Here is an 8385-nt window from a genome sequence, read left to right as displayed (position 1 = left end):
TAACCATGGAGGTAGAAAAAAGGACTTTTTTCTACCTCCATGATTTAACCCAGCATATCTACACAGGTCACCTGGAGGACTGCGTAACTACATCGCATGACGTAATGCGCCACCTGGACTTAATATATGCATATTTTTGAGCCTCATTATAAGACGAAATCCGATGTTTTGATTGGTCGTCCTTATAATTGAATCATTGCTCAGCTAAAACCTATCACATAACCATTTTATTGACTAACGTTTGAAAATCTAAGTCCTTTTAGTCACAAATTGCGGACGTTTCGGTTATATTCGGCTATATTTTGTAACTTTGTGATCTTATCGTTGATACTATGATATGGGAAGAATTGGATTTTTAGTTTAACAATCGTCGATAAAGAGAAATAATAAAGGCAATTGTTGCAATAACTGTAATGTTTGTAATTTGTCACCTACTACTAGCTAGAAAATGTTCTTACCGCAATCAGAAGATAAATGGGTAAAAAAAATAATTTTTTTCCTCGACGCCTTAAGTAAAATGGATGAGGATAGAAAAATTTAGAATTAAGAATTCGTAAGATTAAAGCCATAATTAAGACATCGTATTTTTCTGGTGGTGATTTCCTATTGGCCTGTCATTATTAATCTTATATCTTAACTTGATTATCGAATGCAAATTTTGCTCGTGATTTACAGGTGGCATGACACGTGCGTGAAACACGCCTTTCCAAGATGGCGAGTCACGGTGCATGGAAGGGAAGAACGAGCTGGGTAAAAATTCCGCCCAGGAAGACGCGCCACGTCCGCTTTGGTGGTAAGTTGTACTTTAAATCGTCGTAGATACTCTCTTGACTATTGTAGGTAATTCTCCTCTCAGGTGAATGAAGCAAAAAGACAGAATGTTGAAAATAAATTGCGGCAATTGTCCCCCACGAGTTAACGCTGCACCAAGTTAAGCAACCGAAGGGGGCGCTTTTATGTAGTCCAGTAAGGAAGATAAAAAGGCACTTGTATTTATTCAATTTTTTGCACCGTACCCACACCAGTTATTTGAACATGGGTCAATCAATTTCTATTCAATGAGGGTGAAATTAATGATCCTGAAATAGAAAAACTACACCAATCGTAAGAGGTGCATTTTGTACATAATCCGCTGAGGGGCGCTTTTATGTGACCCCTGACCTGAACAGCTTTGCTTGAAACGTGGTTTGTTGTGTTTTGGTCAAATTCTATGCGTTTCAATGTAAACCAAAAGTGTTCCGAGGCCGATAGCATACAGAGGGGACACGATAGTACCGTTTGTGTAGAGGATGACATGGATAAGGTGATAGATAGAAGGCCATAGAAGGAGGGTAGACAGACGACCGGTAATATTTTCGAGGGGGGAGGGGGGCGGTAACAGAGTTGTTTTATGTATCAAAGACCGTATCCAGGGTTATGATATACGTCTCATAGTGATCAGGAAGGTAAATTTGCAGGTAGAAAAGACACCAAGAATCCACCATAAGCTTGACTGCAAGAGAAGCGGTGTTTTGGTCTGGAACAGGTCAGGATTTTTCTATGCATATTAACCAGTTGTTGAGCGGTATAAATGCAATGTTGTAAACATTGTAAATTGTCTTTATTTTCAATTGTTGTTTTTTTTAATCATTTTGTAGCAGTCAGTGCTGACACAGAGGGAGCAGAAGAGGATCAGACTAGTGTGGACACTGCAGACCAACCAAATTCCACAGGACTGTTTGGTTGTAACTTCGGGGAGCTGGCTGCTATCGATGAAGATCTGTCAACCTGTGACAGGTGAGGGATTGGGAGAAGGATGCATCCACTCTCCTGGGGGAGCTACAGGACACAGACAAGGACGAGGGTGAGTGCAGCAGGCCTGAACACACTGGTGAGCGTGATGCGTGACATTAAACAGTTGTGTGCCGAGGAAGGACTTGAATTGGGGACATTTTGAATGTCTTTCATCAGGCAGATGATATGCTCAGCTGGGTTGACTGGAGCAAGAGGCAGTTAGCTGCAAAACAAAGATTCATGACTACTCCAAGGTAAAATCAGGCCTGAGGTAAAATGAATGATGATGAAATCATTCATAAACTAAATGTGTAAGACTATGCACATGTATTATCATGCTAGATTTGTGTGAAATACGTTTGTATGCATGATCATACTAGATTTGTGCAAACTACATTTATATGATGCTATATATGATTGTTAGATTTTCAACCCCATTGACATGACTAAAATTGTTTCACTTTGTGAGTCAGTAAAGTTTGATGACTTTGTCACTGTAGTCTTAGTTTTCTACTTTTTACATCTTGTGTTTTATTTTTTACATAATATGTAATGTTTGCAATGTTATATTGTTATATGTATGTGCAATGGTTACATGAGATGCATATCATGTTGTTACTTGGATTGTGATATCTTATGTGAGATGTATAAAATAATGTGATTGTTGTTTGGTCAGTACTATGTTCACTGTTGGCTGTGCTCATGTTTTGCCTGAACAATGTTCCATGTGTTCTTCCCACAACGAATGAAGGTTTGGAAACAAATGGATTGTGATATCTTGATATGTGATCATATTTGTGAGTGTTGTTTGGTTATGATATACTAAGTACACAGTGGTCAAAATACTTTTTTTCAGAGCTGAGTAAAAATTTTGTTCTGCAATTTGGAAATACCTTCTGCAAATACACAAGCCTCCATACTACAATCTTGCAGGTTTATAAGCATGAACTATTGATTGATATGCAAATTAGTGAAGACAAATTTTTGGAAGTCCAAAAGGAAACAAAAGATAAACAAGTCAAGACCAGGTTGATGCAAATTAGTGAAGAAGCTCCTGTTGTTTCAGAACAGGAGCTTAATTGTTGTCTGTCCTTGGGGCCAAAAGCGTCAAATCCCAAGTGCCAATTTTTCCTGCTGCAAAATTGCAGATTGTATCAATTTTTCTTCTGCAATCTTGAAAATCTATCTGCAGATTGCAGACAGGTATTTCGAACAATGGTACATGTATGTTCACTGTTTGTTGTGCCCTTCTTTTGCCTCACTAACAATGTTCCATGTGCTCTTCCCCCAACCAAAGTAGGTTTTGGAAGAAAAGGATTATGATGCCTTATGTGATCTTGTGTTAGATGTATTTTTGTGTGATTTTTGATTGGTCAGAATATTCTATGTTCCCTTTTGGCTGTGCCCTTTTTTGCCTCACTAACAATGTTCCATGTGCTCTTGCCCCAACCAAAGCAGATTTTATAGCAAATATTATACATATTACTATGCTATGCTGCATGTTATGTAAACAGGTGTATCCTTGGTGTATGTGAATTGTAAATTCGGCATGAGATTTTTCAGAATGTTTCTTTCTTTTATACCCTAGCTTATGGGATGCTGAGACTCTGGTACCTGACCATGTTCCTGTGTTTGCTGTGGGACCTGTCTGTGTTCCTGTCAGCTATCCTGTGTACCTGTCCTGTTCCAGAAGGATTTGCCTGTGTGTGTCCCTGAGGGACCTGTTACCTATCTACAAGACAAGAGAACATCGGACCTTGACCATGAGTTGGCTTTTATTTTTAGAACTCAAAAATGGGGTCTGCATGCCGCTATGTCTAAGCGCTTGTATTTGATTTGCATAATGTGAAGTCAGGTCGTTATGACTTGATGTTGACGTAACATTATGGGCAAAGTGTTCGGCCTGCAGGAATGAAGCGTGATGCCGGGTCACTGCTTTGCATACTTCTCTTTTATCTTACACTTTATAAAAATAACACATGTAGCAAAACATCTTTCACATTAATTTTGTATTGTCTTTGACTTGAATAAATGACTAGAATATTAGACTTCTTGAGCCCTTGTCAACATTTCTAGGAAGAGGCATACATGTAGTAAAAGGTTGCATACAAGAGTTCATCTTTACCTGGTAGCTATTCACATACAATAGCCATGTACCTGGCGTCAATTGTTCTTTTATAATTATATAGGTATAATAGGGTTAGCAGTCCTGATGTTCCTGTCCAAACCAGGCTAGATGAGACAGCTTACTTTGAAGTTGAAGGCAGAGTGAAGAGTTTGTACAGGTGAGACAATGCTTTCCAACTTTATATTTTTTCTGTGTGTTAAGAGAGGCAATAAGAAGCTACTTTTAACACTTTGTACATATCTAAGGCCACACCAATTTAATTTGTTGGTTCTCGGATTCGCCTCTTCGTTTTTTTCTGATTTGCAAAAAAAAAAATTTGATTCTGGTCCTGAATCAACTGAAAAATGCTCATGTTTTGCCCCCCAACAGTTGAGCAAGTCCTTTTCTTCCTAGTTGTTACAGTTTTCCCATCCATCATTGCAGTGGTTTGATTAAAAGTTCAAAATTCAATGTTTAAATTTTAACCCACCCTTTTGTGTTGACTTCATGGCTCATTTCGTAGCATTTAAGCCTATAATAGGATGCCTAGACCTGTTTTTATTTTTATTTTTTCGCCCTGTCGCTTCATATTTTTCTGAAAAAATCCGAGAACCAACAAATTAAATTGGTGTGGCCTAAGCAATCAATCAATCGCAAGCATCAAGACAATACTTAACAACAGTGTCATAGATTTTCCTTTCCTATTGGATGTATTATTAAGAGCTATGGCATAGCTTGCTACCAGTAACACTTTGAGAAGCCTATCTTTTTGTGCATCGATTCAAGCAACTTGCCTGACAACTTAACATGACTTATTCCTTGCCTCACGTGATATTATTAGTAAGAACTCTGAGGTGTAACATGCTACAAGTACAATACATTCTGTAACACTTTTAAAAGCAGTTTTCTAGAGCCTAATTCTTTCAAAATCTATTCAATCAATGGGATAGTTGAATTGCATGATGCTCTCATTAGTTTGGTTATTCAGTGTTGCCTGGGGATGTTCATCACACATCCTTTTATATTATTTCTAGGTGTGTGCTGAGGCTGTCCAGTCTGGGAGAAACCTGCGATGACAGCTCAACAAACCATTTGACTTGAAGATGCAGAAGGAAACGAAGACAGCAAAGCAGTGAGAGAAGACAGTGGGCACAGTTGTAACTTGTGAGTATAGTTTATTTGTTCAGCAACACACCCAGGATAATACATTTCAATCCTATAATCCAATGATCTGGTCACTAAAGCTTTCACTGCTTTTAATTACACAGTATGTCACACTTTTCTAGACTCCTTTTCACATCTTCAAACAATTAGTCTGACAAAAAAGGTTACATTGTATAATGTCTCCAGTATAACCTCCTTGGTCCCACATTGCACTTTTAGTCATTTGAGATACAGCACGTCACACTTTTTGCCCTGTGCTTTGGACCTTTACAGGCAGCATTTAGGTCCATTCTTACTGTCATAAACTTGCATGTTGTGTGACATAATATCTAGCATTGGCCAATTGCTGTTGTCAATACACTGACTTTTGTTTCTTTGTCTTCAAGATGTAGACCCGAAGACTGGAATGCAGCAGGAGGAAGAACCAGACTTTTGTAGGCAGGGCTGCATGAAAGAAGATGGGGAGGAGTGAGTATGGTTTCTTTGTTAACACGAGACAACACTCCACATCCACACACTTGCACTCACATTTCTCTTTTCTCTTGCACTCTTACTCTCTCTTTTCATTTAATGTTTATTGTAGCCGGTGACTTCAATTTCATGTTAAACAACAGTGAAAAATTTTTCATATTGTATGGTTGAATGCCAAATTGCCCCTAAATTGTTGCTTCAGACCTTTACACTTAAATTGTCCCGCTGAAAAACTTCGCATCTAAGCCAGCTGCATGAATTCCACGTTGGTATCCTCTTCATATTTTATGATTCCCAAATTGCCCCCAAAATTGTCGCTTTGGACATGTACACTTAAGTTAAATTGTCTCGTTGAAAAACTTTGAATCTTAGCCGGCCGCATGAATTCCTTAGTTATTCTCTTCATATCCCAAATTACCGCTTTGGACCTTTACACTTAAATTCTACCACCAAAAATCTTCGTATTACAGCCGGCTGCATTGTTGTCGTCGCTCCCAAAATTGTCACTTTAGCCCTTTCTTTACACTTAAATTCTCCCTCCAAAAAACTTGTCTTTGTATTAATTCCACACTAATTCCTTGTTCAGTCCATTTTCCCGCCAACAAAAATTAATTGGCACCCTCACCTGGTTATTAATTGGCACCTTCACCTGGTTAATTAATTGGATTAAGTTTTCCCGCCAAAAAACTTAGTATATAGACCACTCTAACCTTGAACTTGTGCCCCACTCTTCCTGCCCACCTCCCACACAACTCAGAGTATGTTAGTTACACTGTTCTCTAGACTTCTTCGAACATGTAGTCACCACACTCTGCTACACAAACACTTTGTTGATCGAGTGCAGTTTTTCCACCACTTAAACTTTAGAATAATCTCCAGCTCTCCTGGTCAATCAATTGCACTGGTATACTGATGTGTCGAAGCATCAATGTCTCCGAAAAGACATCCCCCGGGGAGTACACTTAGTGCATTGACTGACCAGGAGAGTGAGAGATTATTCTAAAGTTTAAGTGGTGGAAAAGCTGCACTCGATCAACAAAGTGTTTGTGTAGCAGAGTGTGGTGACTACATGTTCGAAGAAGTCTAGAGAACAGTGTAACTAACATACTCTGAGTTGTGGAAGAAGTGTGGGAGGTGGGCACAAGTTCAAGGTTAGAGTGGTCTATATACTAAGTTTTTTGGCGGGAAAACTTAATCCAATTAATTAACCAGGTGAGGGTGCCAATTAATTGTTTTGGCGGGAAAATCGACTGAACAAGGAATTAGACATGGAATTAATACAAAGATAGACAAGTTTTTTGGCTGGAGAATGTAAGTTTAAAGAAAGGTCTAAAGCGACAATTTGGGGGGCAATTTGGCATTCATACGATACAAAGAGGATGACTAAGGAATTAATGCAGCCAGCTAAGATATGAAGTTTTTCGGCAGGAGAATTTAAGTGTAAAGGTCTAAAGCGACAATTTTGGGGGCAATTCGGTATTCATGCGATACGAAGAGGATGACTAAGTCTAAGGAATTAATGCGGCCGGCTAAGAAACGAAGTTTTTCGGCGGGAGAATTTTAGTCTAAAGGTCCAAAGCGACAATTTGGGATTCATACAATATGAAGAGGATAACAACGTGGAATTCATGCAGCCGGCTTAGTTGCTAAGTTTTTTGGCGGAACAATTTAAGTGTAAAGGTCTGAAGCAACAATTTAGGGGTAATTTGGCATTCAACCATACAATATGAAGAATTTTTCAGTGTTGCTTGACATGAAATTTAAGTCGCCGGCTACAATAAACGTTAAATGAACAAGTGCTTCTGCAAAAGCTGACCATTTTCGCCGCTTACAGGCTTACAGTTTTTACGAACATTTTCCCCATCCTAGCATTTCAATTTACCTAAGTTATATAAATGGTTCTAGTTCTTATCAACATTGTATATAATGAGAGAACATGCACTTCTATATTTCAACTCTTTAAGTTTAAAGCATTACAAAAATCAAGTATATAACAGTTTATAACCTGTTTCTCTCTTTTAAGAGTCTTTTTAACAGAATAAAAAATGAGACACAAAAGTACATTTTAACTTAAATTATAAGTAACGTTAATATATATATATATAATTTTATTCAAAATCTCTTCTATGGCTTTGTCCCCAACATCTAAGTTTACAAACCTCGTGACATTCAACCAGGGCTTTAGCCAGCGCCCGTTTTACCGTCAATTGACGGTATTTTTCCCGTCGGACGGTAAAAATTTAAGTCCTTACCGTCAACATTGACGGTCAAAAATCGTGGGTGAAGACATTAAACTTAGCAAAAAATGTAGCGAATTTGAATGAGCCACGGCGCGGGGTCTTTCCAAAGCGCGTCGCGTCTTTTCAAAACGCCGCGGGCCCACACATTTCTTATTTAAATACGGCGGGAAACCTGACTTCAAGGAACGTGCCGATGTCTGTTAACTCGGTTCTTTTCTTCAATGTTGCTGTCTGTTTAAACATGTGCTAACGGCCACATAAGAACAATGGCTCGACTCAGACTCACGCTGGTAACTGTACATGACAATAAGATAAATAAACAACATGTGGCAACGAACAAAGAAATATCAAAACGTTTTGAAAATATACTGTACTTGAATTTTCATACCATCGCAAGAAAACGGAGATCGATCTACGCAAAGTGGCTTTATATTTATATAAACTTCGTTAAACCACCTTCGAAGACTTGAGCGGCAGCATAAAGATAAATTTTCTGGAGCCGATCGCTGAAGCAAGTTTTTGCCGGCGTACGTAACTCCCTCCGCGGCAAAATCCCATATGCCGTAGCGAAATCGCGTCTCAGCACTTCCCCAAATCAACTCCATGGCCGCTAAAGTCTGCAAATGAGGT

The sequence above is a fragment of the Branchiostoma belcheri genome, unplaced genomic scaffold (genome assembly GCF_001625305.1).
Source record: "Branchiostoma belcheri isolate BF01 breed outbred unplaced genomic scaffold, Haploidv18h27 scaffold81, whole genome shotgun sequence".
NCBI classification, from domain to species: domain Eukaryota; kingdom Metazoa; phylum Chordata; class Leptocardii; order Amphioxiformes; family Branchiostomatidae; genus Branchiostoma; species Branchiostoma belcheri.
This window is presented reverse-complemented; position numbering follows the sequence as displayed.